The sequence below is a fragment of the Strigops habroptila genome, chromosome 14, assembly GCF_004027225.2.
Source record: "Strigops habroptila isolate Jane chromosome 14, bStrHab1.2.pri, whole genome shotgun sequence".
NCBI lineage: Eukaryota > Metazoa > Chordata > Aves > Psittaciformes > Psittacidae > Strigops > Strigops habroptila.
In genome coordinates this window covers 515800-533522 of record NC_044290.2, presented here as the reverse complement: position 1 = coordinate 533522, position 17723 = coordinate 515800, and the positions used below count along the sequence as shown (strand labels likewise).

General features: G+C 47.9%; 1 protein-coding gene across 2 annotated transcripts in view; it reads right to left on the bottom strand.

Moving 5' to 3' along the window:
• Window positions 1-17723, bottom strand: part of STX8 (syntaxin 8) — a 104034-nt gene that overhangs the window by 22482 nt on the left and 63829 nt on the right. The window lies entirely within an intron of this gene.

Genomic DNA, 17723 nt, shown 5'->3' with positions numbered 1-17723 from the left:
ACTGAGAGAATGTGCCTTAGCCTGTGTCCAAGAACCAAGACGAAACACCCAAGCAGCCTCTTCTGCAGAGCAGTCTGGAAAGGACAGACCTTGCAGGGCACTGTGAAGCAATTCACAGCTTATCACCATCAAAACTTGACAAATTCTGGATCGTGTCCCTGAAATCCAACAGCTTAACTCAAATTCCTCTAGCACCTCCAAGTTGAGGTGGTCCAAGAGCAGGCTGACACTGATGATGCTCCAGGCAGGGACTCCAATGGGGACAAGAGCACCGCCCTCTTCCACAAAGAACAATATATACGGCAAGGAGCTACTAATACAGGTCAACCACTGCAGGATGGAGCCAGCGCTGGCCTGGCAGTGAAGGAGAGCAATTCCTCACACCAATCCCACTGCCTCCCTTCATTCCTTAGGGCCACAAGGTCTTTTTTAGCACTCACCTTCAAGAACCTTGACAGAAGAGCACAAACACTACAGGGAAGGCAGAAGTGGCCACACAAGTCCACGAAGATGGGAAGCCTGCCTAGAAATAACACCTTTCCTGACTTCTTGATGCCCCATTTCTTTCTTGACTAATTGCTGTATGAAGGCTTTACAAGGAGAAGGGGTCCTCCCCACTATCTCGGAGTTACGGAGCCAGTATGGTCTCAGGTGAGCTAGACCACCACTAAAACCAGCCACTGAGCAGAACAGAGCCAAAACTAGCCCTTAGCTCACAGTCAGCTCTCCTGCAAACCCTGCCAAATTAAGCAAGGAAGCAGACGACTGGAGCTTGTACGTTGTAAAACTTGTTCAGTCATAACCCATAAAAATACCTGAATGCCCACCTACAGGCAGGCCTCACCTCCCTCTTGGGCACTACCACATCAGTCAGGCGACAATCAGCTCAGCCTATTAAGCCATTTAATATCTAAATACTCTCCAATTCCCAATTTGATGACTTAACCACCTCCTTATTGCCAGAATCAGCAGGACAAAAGATGACCACCAACAAGCCATCGGTACCCACTGACTTTCTTTTCACACAGTAGCAAATGAAAATCAGCTCAGCCCTTCCTTGGAAGATGGTCTCTAGTATTTGGTTCCTTTGGCAGCCAAAGCAAAGCTTGCATCTTTGCAATGGGAGCAAAGCACCTGGACATCCCAAGAGAAAACTCAGTAGTTACCAAGTACCAGAATTTAACCTTCCTGATCTCAACAGGGCTTATACAGCATGTAACAGCAAGCCTCCAAATGCACCAACTCTTCCTTTCAAGCAGAACTTGAAGACCTAAAGCATGACTCTCCTCCTGCATGGAGTACACCACAGCCTTCAGAGTAGCTCCAGCAGGCCAGCGGGTTTAGTCCACGCTGGAGCAGATCCATCTGCAGAGAAGTCTCAGTGGAAGCACAGGAACAGCTTTTCATCAGTGGGCAAGGCTGACTGATCTGAACTCAAGATACTCCTTTTCAAGAAAGTCTCTCTCATAGACCATTAACCGCTAATATGCATGTACAAATATGATATGAATGCTTAAATGCAGCTAAGTACACAGGAGAACAGAACTTACTCTGCATTCATCTGCATTACTGCATTCAGCTACCAAAGCAATGAGCATCTTTGAAACACCAAAGGTGACGGTAAACAAGCATAAAACACTTAATTATGCAGGAAGTTGTTCAGAGGACATGGCAAAGTAGCCATGCATCCAACAGAAATATTAATAATGTTGTTATTGCCAAAATAACCAGTAAAGCAGAAGCAGCAACACTGGGAAAGATGAGCAGAAATTCAGGAATTTTAATTTCAGCAAAGGGCTGGGGTGCACTGTGGAGTCTGAAAATCCACTTCTCTGCTGCATCTCCCAGCAGGACCTGAATCTCTAACAAAAACTGGAGATCAACTTTAAACAAACTTCTACCAGCTCCCAAGTGATTTGAGTACCTTGTCAAAACACCCACCCCAACTACAGTGCTTCTGAATCAGAAAGCACAGAATACGAAATTCACAAGAAGAAATGAAATCCTCTCATCTCAGGAAGTTGGAAATGTCAATGTTTATAATGCTGAAAACATGCTGGAAAACACTTGGTATGAATCATTTGGCACTGCCAGTGTTTTTGTAGAAGGCCTAAATATTGGGCTTTTTTCCCCTCACTTTTGAGTCTTTACTTCAACATCAAGGTGGGAAATCAGTACTTTTGCATTTTATTTAAATGCCAGAAAAAAACATTTGCTGCTTCTCCAGCAGGAATGAGTCACTTTGGCTCGAATAAGGTGCTTTTCCCAAACTTTTTAGCAGTACTGTTGCCTTGCTAATGCTCTAGAGCTAAACACAAACCATTGTCTGCTGGGATCCCCAAAGACATTCTAAGCACTGCAGTAGTTAGAAACCACCCAACCCTGCAGGAGCTGGAAATCCTACAGTCCTAAACAAAATCACCAAGGGCAGGGAGAAGCAATAAAGCTGAGAATCTCTTTCGTTCTGGAGTTTATACTTCCCAAACTCCTTGAAGATCTGGGAGAGTTACACAAAGGTGCCTGTTATGTTAAAAATTTAACCCTGGTGATATGGAATCGTGTTCTATAAAATACTTGTTTTTCCTCATAGGCAACCAGAAGGAAGTGACAAAGCAAAGTGGCAGAGGTCCAAAACCCAGTATAAAGTACAGGTTCACCCTGTTCCTGCCCATGCTGGAGCACAGGGAGGGGGTGAGAGAAGCAGTTATCACCTACGTGTAGGGAACCACTTAACAGGATGTGTGTCACGTCTGAATTAGAGCCACCATCCTGGAACTCCTCAGCTGAAAAATCAAAACAAGTTTATAGAAATTACTGATAGTGAAGGCTGTCCCCATCCTATTTTGCCTCATACAGCCCCCCCAAATCACAGCTGGCAACCCATCATCCCCAACTACCTCTGCCAAGCCCTGACAGCCTTTGCTGGGTGCCCTCCAATGTGTGTAAAAAGTTCCTTAGTCTCAACATCCATCACAAACTACTGTCTGACTTTGCATCTCCTGACCATCTCCCTCTCCCATCCCAAACTAGTACCGGGGCTTCTCCCTGGATTAATTTCCAGTCTTCCAAAAAAGTAACAGAGCAAGATGATGAAGACTAAGCATTTCAGTTTGGATGCAGAGACATGAGGCTTCTCCAGATGCATACCAAAGGCCACCTTCACCTGCTGCACCATGAGTACTTGGCCACTGGACTGGGACCAAAGGCTGGGACGATGTCTTTGGGAGTTGATGGCTGTAGAGCCTGCAGCCCCAACTAACCATAATGCCTGGGGACACATCTCAGACAGAGTGGAAGAAACACTTCACTAGACACTTGCTAAGTCCCATGAAACTTCGTTTCAGAAGTGCTGCATTTTCTGGTTCAGGTGAGCACAATTCGCTCCTCATTTTTGAACCTTTGCAGCTGACTCTGCTGGTGCAGAGCGCCTGACCTAACACCAGCCTGCTCACTGCTCCTGTCAGTGCCAGCCCTGAAGTCTTCTCTCTAGCTGTCAGATAAAAGGAAATCAAATCAGTGCTGAACAATATGATCAAGAGATCTGAAGACCATGAACACTAGAAAAGACTGTGGCATTTATTTGCAACCACTGTGAGCAAACAACAGGCTGATGACAACAACAGCAGGAGCATTTGCAACACCACAAACTTGAAAACAAGCCCGTTACTTTCATAAAATCCCAGACTGGTTTGGGTTGGAAGGGACCTTAAAGCTCATGCAGTTCCAACCCCCTGCCATGGGCAGGGACACCTTCCACTAGAGCAGGTTGCTCCAAGCCCCTGTGTCCAACCTGGCCTTGAACACTGCCAGGGATGGGGCAGCCACAGCTTCTCTGGGCACCCTGTGCCAGCACCTCAGCACCCTCACAGGGAAGAACTTCTGCCTCATATCTAACCTAAATCTCCCCTGTTTAAGTCTGAACCAAAACCACTTTGGGTAGGTTTAATTCCTTTAGGTGATTTCCATTAGCATCATCCACTGCTAAAGCCACCCCTTCAACAGCTCATCACCTGGCCAGCCCACGATATTTCAAAGCTAATATTTCTCCCTGCGTAAATACACAGAGGCATCAACAACTTAAGGAACAGTGTTTGTCCTTTTTTTGGTGTAACGTCTGATTCTGCATCAGGACCGATGAAGGATGCTGTGGGACACGTAAAAAACCCTCCTTACCCCCCACGAATTACTGTTGTTTCCCATACGAGAGGGCTGGTTGGCGCTGGGTCCCTAAGAAAGGCTTTTTGCAGCAGAGGCGGGTCCAGTGCTGCACACATGGGGTGACCTCTTGCAGTGCCCGGCTCACACTTGCCACTGTCTTCAGTTTGGCAACACGGCACAAAAGCAGCGTATCTGTGCATCCCCCCTCCCGCCCCAGCCCCTCTTCATGGGGGGCCAGAGCTTCACACATTAACAGGCACCCCTCGAGACAAAGCCTGCAAGTTTCTTAATTAAGTCAAAGTGAAAGACGGCCTAAAAGCATCCCACTTCCATTCTCAGAGTACCTTCAGTGTGGACTTCAAACGCAGGCACTGCACTGCCCGTCAAACCATGGCCTGAAGAGCCGGTCGAAGATTTTTCTCTTGTAAATGGGGAATGCTGTGCCTCCAGCCCGGCCTCTTCAGCCTCCTCTCATCTTCCCTCCAATTTTAGACATGTCTCTGGGTTATAGAGGAGGAAACAAAGGGGCTGCTTGTGTGTCAGAAGCCCTCCAGAGGGTCTGCGTTTCAGTCCACCCTTCTGCAAAGCAAGGCAGTGTCTGGAGAGCTCTTTAGCAGTTTTTGTCTCATTAACATTTCCATGAGGGATCAAAGAATATATTAAAAAAATTACTAAGTACAATTCCTGCTATGGAACGAGAATATATAAAAACTGTTCAGGCGCCTCTCCCTGATCCGTTGCATTATTATTAGACAAGTGTCTTTTCATGAAACCAGTTTTTATTCCCATTGAACCCCACGAAAGTCCCCACACACCCATCCCACCAAGCCCCTGCTCCCCTGTACTTTTTCCATCGTTGGGACTGGGATGCTCTATGTTCCCCCTAAACAGAACCCAATTATTCCCTGGCAGTAAGTCACCAGGAGCAGGAATTGCTTTAATTTTGTCCCTTTGAGCAGCTGCTCGGGGTGAGGAGGGAGATGGCTGAGATGGGATGAATACTAAAGAAGCACTGAGGCATCGCGTCCCGCGCGGGGGGTGACAGGGCACGACTTTCTCCGTGGAGGGAGCAAATCAGTGAGCTTTACGTGTCCAAAACAAGCCTTTTTCTTCCCCTCCTTGGCTATTTCCATGCCCAAACCCTGCCAGGGTGAAAGCTGCCACACACCTGAGCACCCTACAACAGCTTCACCATGGGTGCTGGAAGCAGGAACTGTGCCCACCGCCCCGGCCCCCACCACAATTCCTCCTCTGCTCATTAGGAATGCCCAGCAACATCCCGCAGACAAAGCCACTGCAAACAAAGTGTGGGGAGGAAGGGGGGAAGGGGAGAGAAGAGGATTTTTTTTTTCTTCTCTTTTTTTTGAAGAAAGGAGTGCGGAGGAATTCTTCATTCACTGATCTGTAGAATACATTAATATCCCCAACTGTTGGCACAGCCTCCAGCACTCGGGGGACCAACAATGCAGGCAATGACTCCGAGTCTGGGATCTTCAAATAAACCACCCCTGCTGTCATGGCCACCGGGAAAGAGAATAACAGCAATATTAGCTGACCTTCATTTTGTTGTTTCTCCAGACCTGACTGCTGGACCTCTGTTTGCCTGTTACTAGGATTTCTTGGCTGAAAAATGTGAGCATTTCCTAGACGATACAAGAGGCAGTTTATTAGGTAAATAAACCAGGCCCTAAGCAGTCACTTTTGCTTGATAATGAGGAGGGAAGGAAAGGACCAGACCTCCCTGCACCACCTAAAATAACCCCAATCAAGGCTCTGAAACCACCACCACACACATATTTTTCAACAGACAGTTAATGAACAGGAGAAGGTCATCTCAGCCCAGCCAACTTGTGAGCAAAAGCATTTGCTCACAGAACTATAGGCCATAAAAATCCCAGCAGGCACTGTCTGTATGGCATAAAACTGTCCATCTATGGAAGCAGAAAGAAGTTTAAAATAAGTGTATTCTGCCAGGCTCCCAACAAAAGAAGGGGAAAATGTTTACGGAGGAGCCTTGCAAGGAGGGCTGGGAAGGGGAGCGCGTGGAGCGCCTCGCACCGCTCCCTCTTTAGCTCCTATCCAGGCACCACAGTGATAAATGCAATTAAATTACCAGGCAGACAACGACCCAGGGACAGTTCAGCTGCCACAACTCCTGCAAAAGGCTACTGCAGCACATTACAGGCAAGTTTTACAGCATTTCCCAATGCATCTCACTGATAAATGGAATAACCACATGGTTTTAGAAAGCGCGGCTTGGAAAATGAAGTTTCCACTGAAACCTCGCTACCGGCACTCTCTTCCTTGCCAAAAAGGCAATGTTCTGGTGTGTATTTTTTTTTAATATATATAAGATAAATATCACACAATAGCTGCTATGTATTATAATAGAAATGTGGATGTGGTACAAGACAACCATAACGCATCTAAAACTAGATAAGGCCCAACCTCACACCTGCAACTCATCTGCACATCCCACTGAGTCCCAGTATTCTCTAGAATTTCACAGCAAAGTCACTCCCACAAGCTGATCATCCTGGAGCAGAACTAGACCCCTTCTTCCATCCAAAGCAAAAAAATATTTCTGAAGCAGATAGGTTGTATATTCATAGAATCCCAGACTGGTTTGGGTTGGAAGGGACCTCAAAGCTCATGCAGTTCCAACCGCCTGCGATGGGCAGGGACACCTTCCACTAGAGCAGGTTGCTCCAAGCCCCTGTGCCCAACCTGGCCTTGAACACTGCCAGGGATGGGGCAGCCACAGCTTCTCTGGGCACCCTGTGCCAGCGCCTCAGCACCCTCACAGGGAAGAGCTTCTGCCTCAGAGCTCACCTCAATCTCCCCTCTGGCAGGTTAAAGCCATTCCCCTTGGCCTGTCCCTACAGGCCTTGTCCAAAGCCCCTCTCCAGGTTTCCTGGAGCCCCTTTAGGCACTGGAGCTGCTCTAAGGTCTCCCCTTCAGGAGCCTTCTCTTCTCCAGGCTGAACCAGCCCAGCTCTCTCAGCCTAAAACTGAGGCTGGTTTATTAAGTCCATGACTTAAACCCCCACTCCACATGGTTCTGAGTTCGGAGAAGCAGCTTAGGTGGTGATTGCACGTTCCACCAAAAGGAGGGTGATGAAGCACCTTCCAGAGGCAGCACTCCCGGACCCACTCATGGTAATGGGTCCAACCCGGCTCAGCACTGCCAGACATGAAACTGCCCCTTCTGTAGCTGTACAATCCTTTATGAGCTTAAGTCTGTTAAGCTTTTCCCCTGAAGTCCTGGCAGGAGATTATGTGGCTACAAGTGCTCCTTCAGGTGGCCTCTTGCCCACTAAGAGGTGGTATCAAAGGGGATGATCTCATTTTACCCACCACTCTTGTCTGCGCCGGTCTAGCAATCCCACAGCCATAGCACAAGCTGCTCCTGCGGACTGATCCAGTGGAAACCTCCCTCTGCTCCACAGCTCACACGGGGGACATGAGCAGGAGTCCCAGCAGGGCAGGCAGCAGGGCAGTGCTGCACGCACTGTGTGAAGCAGCACCCGCAGCCCAGCCCCTTGCTGCTGCTTCTGGAAATCTCCGTGGGGCTTCTCCCACCCAAGCGCCACAGCCCCAGCACTGGGCAGAGCCGCCTCCCGCAGCAGCGAGCGCAGAGGTGGAACACCAACGCTCACCAGGAACAGCTCCTGCAGACACAGCTGGGTGGTTCGACCCAGTGCACGGCTCCATGTGCTTTCCCAATGCAACACCATCGATTCCAGATGTGCACCATGGTTTCATTAACATTCCTGCTGGAAGCGTAGCTCCTGCCATTTGAACACCTCAAGACCAACACGCCGTGTGCAGGGTTGATTTTCGCCTTGAGTAAATACTAGAGACCTTGGCCACCCCCCCAAGGGCAGGCGTGTCTTACGGCTCTTCCCATTTGCCCAAGGACAGTTTTCCTCCAGCCAGAGCCAGCAGAACTGCAGGAATCCTGCTGTATTTCCACAAAACAAGAAAGATTTGAGCTCACAGCCCTTGATGATTTATATCCCCAAGTTGTGGTGGGATCAACATCCTCTATGCATCTCGGAAAGCCCTGAAGAGACAGCATAACCACTAGCAAACTAATTTCTCCATTGACCACATCCTCCATGTATTGTTGTATCCCTCAAGTGCCCGGGGCCTGTGATGCAGGATTCCAGATGCTGGACCCTCTCTCCACCCGGGCACTGTGTTTGCAGCAGCGCTGTGCTCAGGACAGCATCCTTGGTTGGGGTGGATTTAGGGTAACAAGAGCAAGAGAGGGAAGAAATGGCTCACTTGGGGATTTGGGAGCCAAAGATTAAGGTAGAATTTCAAAGTTGTAAGAATTAATACAAACAGTTAGCCCAGATAATTTCTCCCTTAATTTAGTTCTAACATGGCAGAGAATTCCCAAGCTGGAACACCGTTGTTTCAAATGTTTCAACTCTAGAGCAATTATTTTGTCACTGAGCATGTTAGGAAAGAAAAGGCAGAAGGAGACAAGTTTGAGCCTCTTTGGTAATGTACAAATTAACACATTTCAGCACCATTTTCAGAAATATAAATTAATGATTCAATTCTGCAATATGTATCCTTGGACACTAAGCTGTAAGTACTCACCCTTGGATATTGCACACAATTCCCATTTTTCTCAATATCCAAGTACAACCAATTGCTTGCCTTTTGGAGTGATGGACAGTCTGGGTGAGTGGATGCCCAGGGGCTTATTTTACCACCAGATTTGTACGGTCCTGCCACATGGGTTGACAGCAGCTGCTCTAAGTCTCCTGATAGGTATGAACAAGCACTAACGAAGTTCAGTCTGTTTGAACAGCTGCATATGCAAATGTAATTAAGAAGATGTCGACTGCCTTTTGCTCCCCCTCCTCTCCCTCTCCCCTTACCCTGTCTCCTAACAGGGAGTGATGCCATTTCACAGCTTTGGACTTGAAACCATGCCCAGTTCCTGTCCCAGGAATGCAACTCTCCAGCCTCCCTCTGCCATCCTTTGGGGTGTCCATAAACTTAGGGCTCAGCTACTGAACAGCTGCTTCCTTTGCAACTTTGATTCTCACACGTCGACGCTGCCACTTAAAAAGCAAATCCCTGAGCAGTGTAGTGCAGCAAAGGGAATTTCCCCACTTTATTTTACACTGACCAGTTTGTAGTTGCACTTCATCCCTTATTTATACTGTACTTCGTAGAATCAGATAATCCCAGACAAATCCCAGGTTTGTGTTGGAAGAGACCTCAAAGCTCATGCAGTTCCAACTCCTTGCCATGGGCACGGACACCTTCCACTAGAGCAGGTTGCTCCAAGCCCCTGTGCCCAACCTGGCCTTGAACACTGCCAGGGATGGGGCAGCCACAGCTTCTCTGGGCACCCTGTGCCAGCGCCTCAGCACCCTCACAGGGAAGAGCTTCTGCCTAAGAGCTCATCTCAGTCTCCCCTCTGGCAGGTTAAAGCCATTCCCCTTGTCCTGTCCCTACAGGCCCTTGTCCAAAGCCCCTCTCCAGGTTTCCTGGAGCCCCTTTAGGCACTGGAGCTGCTCTAAGGTCTCCCCTTCAGGAGCCTTCTCTTCTCCAGGCTGCCCCAGCCCAGCTCCCTCAGCCTGGCTCCAGAGCAGAGCTGCTCCAGCCCTCGCAGCAGCTCCGGGGCCTCCTCTGGCCTCGCTCCAGCAGCTCCACGTCCCTCTTGTGCTGTTGCCCCAGAGCTGGATCAGGACTGCAGGGGGAGTCTCCCCAGAGCACAACAGAGAGGGAGAATCCCCTCCCTGACCTGCTGCTCACGCTCTGGGGATCAGCCCAGCACATGGGGGAGTTCTGGGCTTGCTGTGCAGCCTTAAGTGAACCATTTCACTTGTGTTTCTATCTGCAAAAGCGATGTACGGAGATACTGTGGAGGTCACCACAGCCACAAAAAGGCACATAGGAAGAGGTGGCCCACATGCAGAAGACCCAGGCTTGAGTTGAATCTGCCACCCAGGTCTTGGTTGGAGGATGGAGAAGGCTGCAGATGTTCTGGAGGGTCTCAGTGCCGCAGAGTGAACTGTCATTAAATGAAGCAAGCTGGTTAATGAAGCCAGGAGGACTGATGCATCCAGAGCTCCAAGGTTTTTCCATTTAAACTCAATGTTATCCAGGGTATGTATGCCAAAACCAGGTGGACTGAGCTGCAGCCGCCTGTCCAGCACCAGAGAGGAACCACAGCATCTGCACAACTGTGCCGCAAAAGGGAAAAAGGGATGTGAGCAACCACGAGCCTGTTGACTAACCCCAGCAGGACGCAGGCTCCACAGCAAACTCGAGAAAGACTAATTAGGACATGAAACTAAACGGTAAACAGGGTGGAAAACAATGGGACTGTCCTGAAGGCAAATCAGACCAAACAGAGCTAATCAGGTTAGCCCAAGAAGATAATGATTTTTCTAGACAAAGGAAGCATCATAGATCCCGTCCATGCAGACTTCAGCACAGCTTGTGATGGAGTGCCATGTGGGAAACTCCTAAATGAAAAAGATGGGAATTAGCAGAACTGCAAGGCCACAAAACTGGTGAAAGGAGAAGCAGTGTTGAAAGAAGGGTCAGAATGGATGGAGGTCACCAGCAGAGCTCTGCAAGGAATGGTCAGGAGACTGATCTTATTAACTATTTTTATTAATGACCTTGGCACAAAAAGCAAGTGTGTTAATGAAATCTGCTGATGACACAAAGTTGGAAAGCAGCACCAGCACAGATGAAAGCTGGGACAGCACATACGAAAAAAAATGGGTAACTTTGAAGACAAATGGAGGAAGGTTGAAATCCAATGGGATGAAAGAGGAAGCCTCATACTTCAGACAAACAATAGCTTTTGCTATGAGGTGGACAGAAAATCAGCTCAGGTGGAAAATGTTCAAGAGTGAGAAAGGCCCAAGCAAATAGCTCAAAAGAAAACTGACTGAGGCACCAAGATGGTGTAATTGAAAATTTTCCAGCATTCAGAGAAGTGCTAGAGCCATGGACAAGCCACGACAAGGAGGCTCCAGCAGTGCTGGTTCTCATGCTTAAAAAACCAAAGTGTTTAAATAGGAAGAAGTGTAAGAAAGGGCTTATCAGAAAACAGATTAATTTTGGACATTAAATATGTAAAGACGCTTGTTCAGCCCCACAAAACAAAAGCTGGGAGGAAACACTGAGTGATCTCCTAGACACACACATCTGGGGGAGTGAAATAAAAGAGGGGAAAGATCTATTCAAGACACCAGGACAAGGGTTGTGCATGGGCAACATGAAGTACCCCTGACAAGTCCAGGCTTGAATAAGTTTATGACCATTGCAGTCTTCTAATGGGAGTAATGGGGGGGAAAAAAAACCTTGTTCTCAGAAATTTATCTTGAAGGGATCCTATGGCCCAGAAGGCTCTTCCTGTACTTTCCAGCTAAACACACACAGAGCTGACACCACCAGTCAACACCAAGCTCCTCACCTGCAAGAAAATACATAAAACCACTCCAAACCACTTTTTAAAATACCAGAACTGTTTGTGACAACTTCGGTCCACTCCCTCCCATCAGCTGAATCCATTTCAACATCTCAGCACGAGCAATTTTAAGCCAAATACTTAACCTGTGAATACTGCATGTGCGAGGAGGAGATGGCACAGACAGGCCACGAGCTGGCCAGGAGGCACAAAGGCACTGGGGGAGCGAGGACCAGGCTGCTGGCATCTGCCACTAGCAAAGGCATCATCTCACACCACTGACTGACCGTGTTTCCGTGTATCTGCTGAATTGGAAAGCACATGTTGGGATGTCCCTTCACCCTGTTAGTCGTCCCGTGAGCTCCCCACCTGCTCTTCGGGCACTCCGAGCTAACAAAGCCAAGGAAAAGTGTTTCATATTATGGGGAAACAAGATGGCAAGAAACAAATGAACCAGAAGTCTTAGATGACCAATGTGCTGAAGTTACTGGACCAGTTCATTTAAAAGTTGTTCCATTAACATAATTAATGAAGCCACACTTCCCACTATGTCCCTCAACTAATCTGCTTTGAGGCTTTTCTGGTGCCTAATGAGACTTGAGCTCACCCTGCCATCCCCCCCTCAACAGGGCCCTTAATTGGGTCTCTAATGAGGATAGATGCAGTAACTCCTTATCTTTGTGACCTCTATCTCCAACTAATCTCAGTTTCAATTAGAGAGCAGGTTCAGAAGTCAGTAGGGCAAGATGGGAGGAAGAGCGTGGCCGCACACACACAGCGGGGCTGCAAACCCAACAGTTCCTCCCCACACAGGCGCACCTCCAGCAGACCTCCGCTTCCCCCGGTGCACCTAACCTGTGTCCTCATGGTGAAGGAAAAAGAGCTGTATGATGGGAAGATAACACTTCAGGTTGCTCAGATGAAAACTACAGCACAAGGGAGGATGATGCACAAGGTAACAAGACTAGTGCAAAGCAAAATCATAGAATCACAGAATGGTTTGGGACAATGGGTAAGGAAGAGACCTCAAAGCTCATCCAGTTCCAACCCCTGCCACGGGCAGGGACACCTTCCACTAGAGCAGGTTGCTCCAAGCCCCTGTGTCCAACCTGGCCTTGAACACTGCCAGGGATGGGGCAGCCACAGCTTCTCTGGGCACCCTGTGCCAGCGCCTCAGCACCCTCACAGGGAAGAGCTTCTGCCTCAGAGCTCATCTCAGTCTCCCTCTGCAGCATTTCTTTCAGATCCTGCAGTGAGACCTGTTGGACTCCTGGCATTCTGTGGCAGGCTGGCTGGCAGCAAGCGAGGGCTGCAGGAGAAGGGAATGAGGAGATAGAAAAGCACAGATGAAACTCTGTCTTCTGTTCAGTACCCTCAGCCACCTCCCTGGGTTGCTTTGCTCTGGGGAGGATGGAAGTGTCTGTGTGTTTAAGACATACACGATCTGTGAAGACACCAGAGACGAGCCCAATTTAACCAACAGATTCATTGTTCTTCTGCTGAAGTTTCTTTTCAAAGCTTTCTCACAGGGCAACAGCTCAGAACAAGCTTTTCAACATGTAACTGCTTAAAGTGGAAGAAAGTAAAGGAAGGGAAAAAAAAAAAAAGAAAAAAATCAGGAAAACGTGTAACTTGCCAGGCCAAGAAAACTCATCCCACAGAAGCAGAGACAGGTGACTCAGAGCCAGTGCAGTTGTCAGAGCAACACTGGGGAGGAATATCGGTGTAACTGCTCCAAGAGTCAGATTGCAGGAAAAGTTGATTTAATGGCATGTTGCACCAGCTTCTCCACTGAGAACAAACTAAATGGATGGGGACTTGCTCATCTAAACACACAGCGAACGTCAGAGGAACAAACCTGGGTAACTGCCACCCATAATTTATAAACCAAATTACATCCATGGCAAAAACCCCGTAACTTAGAACAGAGCGATTGTAGAATCTGGCAGAAGGCGGCCTCAGCCCGCATGAATCATTATTTTCTAGAGGAAACCTTATATAATCCAAGCTACTCTGTTTAAAATCAAATTAAATCTTCCTAAAAACCCAATTAGAGGTTTGGCAAAGCTTTGTCTTTAATCCAGGCATTTTGGCCATTTGCTAAGATTAAAAAAACCTTACCTGGTACCAACCAACTCTACCCAGCATCTCCCATCAGAAGGCATAGGGGAGATGAGAGCATCTACCTGGGGCTGGGGAGGGTGATTAGATTGCAATGCCATCTTGTGGAATAGGAGAAAAAGAAAGACAGAAACAAACTTGCTCAGCCACCACTCTGCAAGTGTTCATTTCCCAGGACGCAGATACTGGCCCTGCAGGGGGCTGCTTCTCATTTTCCTCATTATCTGGAAGGTTAGAGGGATGCACGCAGTGATAATTGCAAAGACATGGTCTGCTTCCCTCACACTGCTTGGAAGGAGATGGGTAAGTCTGTCAGAAATAAGAGTTTGCTCTTTTTTGCTTGTTTTGAGTATGACAAAGTCATAATCTTCTGTGTTGTTTCCCCAGGACACCAGCCTTTCTCCTCAGCTATGTGAGAGTCACCAAAAGGAGTGACTTGGGTAGGCCCATGGCAGGGAGTTGGAATTTTAGGTGATGATGATCTTTAGGGTCCCTTCCAACCCAAACCATTCTATGATTCTATGGTTCTATGATCAGGAGTAGGACCACTCTGATCCTCCAGACCCCCTCCCCAAGCCATGGTCCCCAAGTCAGGTTAAGAGGACCTGAAGAACATTTGTGTTCTTGGCTGCAGCCACCTCTGCATATGTCACATCTGGTAATCAGGCTCCCAGCTGTGTCCTCTGTTACCAAAATCCCTGTATCTCATTCAGACACAAACACTTCAGGATGCTCTTATCATAACCAAATCCTGGTTTAACCATCCTCTCTGCAGGGAGCTGACTACCTATGTCTTTAGGTAAAAAAAAAAAATAATCTACAAAACTCAAGGATGTGGGAAAGTTACCACAAAGCACCATCCAGGTAAGCCAGGATGTATCTGTGGACAACGACAGACTTCCTCCTATGGGATGAGGCCAATTGCAGGGAGAAAGAACTATGGACTTTTGGCAGGCTCCTCAATGTCTCTCTTGCAGTGAGGGGCCCAGAACTGACACAGGATTCAAGGTGCAGCCTCACCAGTGCCCAGTGCAGGGGGACAGTCACTGCCCTGGCCCTGCTGCCACACTGGTGCTGATACAGGCCAGGATGCCGTTGGCCTTCTTGGCTGCCTGGGCGCAAGCTGCTCATGTTCAGCTCCATCAATCAGCACCCCCAGGTCCTTTTCCACCAAGCAGCTTTCCAGCCACTCTTCCCTAAGCCGGGAGCATTGCATGGGGTTGTTGTGACCCAAGTACAGGTCCTGGCACTGAGCCTTGCTGAACCTCAGACAATTGGCCTCAGCCTGTTTCTTAAGTCTAAGAAATACATAAACCCCACCACCCCTCCCAAATGCCCAGCATTTGCTGAAAAAACATAAAACAATGCCAAGCGGCGTGCAAACATTTGCCTGCAGATGACCAATTATTTTCAACAATAATTTCATAAATGCATCAGATTTGAGCATATCCCATGATTATTCTTCCGTTGCAATTGCAGGGAGTTCCCACTGACCCCAGTCTGGGGCTGCCTGGGGCCACCAAGGGAGACGAGTTCCAACGGGGCAGCCTTCACTGGGCAGAAGCAAGGGGTGGGATTGTCAACAGGGCGAGTCAAGAGAGTCAACAGCAGAGAGAAATAGGCCTTGAGAATAAGCTGAAAATGGAACAACCCACCTGAAACAATCTGAAGGTTTCTGCCAGGACTGAGCAGGGCCAGAGGTGCGGGCACTGCTCTCTGCAACGTTCTGCACCAAGTGATGCCTGTGCCGAGCAAGCAGCACCAGGGGCTGGATGGCTACGATATAAATCACGCCAGCCACTGGAGACAACCTCCAAAGCTTGAAATAATGTTTGCATGAGAGCAAGATGTTGAAATATTGATTGAAACTGGGCTTCATCAGCAATACTTTGATTTTATTATTATACTGGCTGCTAACAAAGACACACCCATCAATGCGTTGCATTCTTGCTCGTAAAAGGGTGATCATTCCACTATTCAAGCCAGGCTGCTCCGCTTGTATCCACAGCCAGTGGCTCCAGTACAGGCACTCACCAGAAAAATCTAAAGACATTCTGATTTCAAAAATGAGGCAAAAACATGGAAAAAGGCACATGCTGGAATAGTCGAAGACCAGGTCCAAGCAAATATCTGCATCCTGGGGAAGGAAAGGCTGGGCAAGGGGGAAGACTGAGCACTTCACCCTAGTTTAAATCCAAAGTAGCATGCCAAAAGCAAAGAGTTACTAAAGATTTTATTGATTTAAATTCTACATTGGGCGAGGCGGAGGGAATTAACTAGCAGGTGCCAGTTTTCCCACTGCTTGGCTTCGCTCAAGGAATAATTGTACATACACAGAGGGTTTTTCTGATCTTAATATACAAGTTAACTTTCAGCACCAGCGATAAGGGCAGAAAAGGGATGGGAAGAATGCCATTAAAGCCTGTGTCTTCCAGCTTTATTGTTCTCAACCTCATGCTCAGGCAGAACAGAGCAGCTATCTGAGGCAATATAGTGTTTACATATGCCCAAATTGTTATGCAAACACAGGAAGACCTATTGGAGCAGAGGGAACGGGCACCGAGCACAGCACTTCTCACCACCCCTTGCAGAAAAAATGTTTTTCAATGTGGAAAGGGTGAGAGAGGTCACCCCAAAGGAATCCAGCCAGGATCCTCCCAGCCTTTGCCTCTCCCATCCTCCTCCTCCTCTCAAATTCCCCAGCAGCCAGCATGGGCTTTGGAGTTAAAGAGACAGGCTCATTATCCAGCAACATTGTCTGGGGGCTGCATTTGCATGAAGAACTTAAAAAGGGGGGAGAAATACCTAAGGAGAGAGAAGCTGTCCTGTATGAAACAGGATTCACTTTGCGCTTCTCTGTACTCATGCAGAAAATGAAAGCACAGGAATTAAGGGGAGACTCCAAAGGCCCACGGGGGCACTCTGCAGCATTCAAGTGCAAGCGGTTTTTTTTAACAAGTGCAAAGTGTTAACTTTTAGATTAAATCCATCTTGAGTCAACATTCAAGATCTAAAATTCAAAATTTGGTCATGAACTCCACAGCCACATCTTCAATTCTATCTGTAGTCGCTACAAGAGACAACAGAGACAAACACTTCCGGGAAGTCAACTTCATCCTCTAGAAGAAGAGGTTTTCACACAGGTTTTCACAAGAAGTCAAAGGTTTTCATCAACCTTTATCATCCAAGCTTTCAAAAAGTTATCGCTGATGAAGAACTAAATAAATCCCTGAAATACATTGTCACTGCCTGAAAAACGTCTCACTGCCAGCCAGAGCTCAGTAGCTTTTGCTGCTGGATCATCAAGCTACAGAATAAAACCTCCCCACTAGCCCAAAAGAGACACGTGACCAAGTCAGCCCTCAACTTTCTCTGTCTCCTAAACTACATGAACCAAATTTCATGAACTTCTGGCTAGAAGTCAAATTTCTACAGAGCATAAATTACCCTTGTTAGCAGTTTGAGCCTTCTAGTATGGCAAAAATGAGCCACAGACACAGAACCGGACACGCAGTAGCCACAAGTGTCTCACCACCACCTTACCATGGACTTCACTCCTCAGTCAGTCAACCTCCCAACATCAAGACATTTTCTGCCATCACACACAGTCATTGCTATCAACCCCACAGCTCTTCATCCCACAGAGGAAATCTGCATTCAACTCACCTGAGATGATACTCTCTCTTTGGCTGTATGGAATGGGGCAACAATTTAGCTTGACCAGCTTGTACACAGCTTGAAGAGTCACCAGCTGTGATTTCATGTCTGGCAGGCTCTGAGTGCCTCTTGGTTGAGAACACATTCCTGCAGGACACCACCAGAACTGCTCCTGCGGCATCACTCCCCACTATGACCAGTTTGTGAGAGCTGGTAGCTAGCAACTTTTGTTAAAGCTCATTAACATGTAGTGCTCTCATTTTATACAGTTCTACAATTTCCAATCGGAATATTGTGCAATGCTGGAGTCAAATGGCCTAAGGAAATTAACT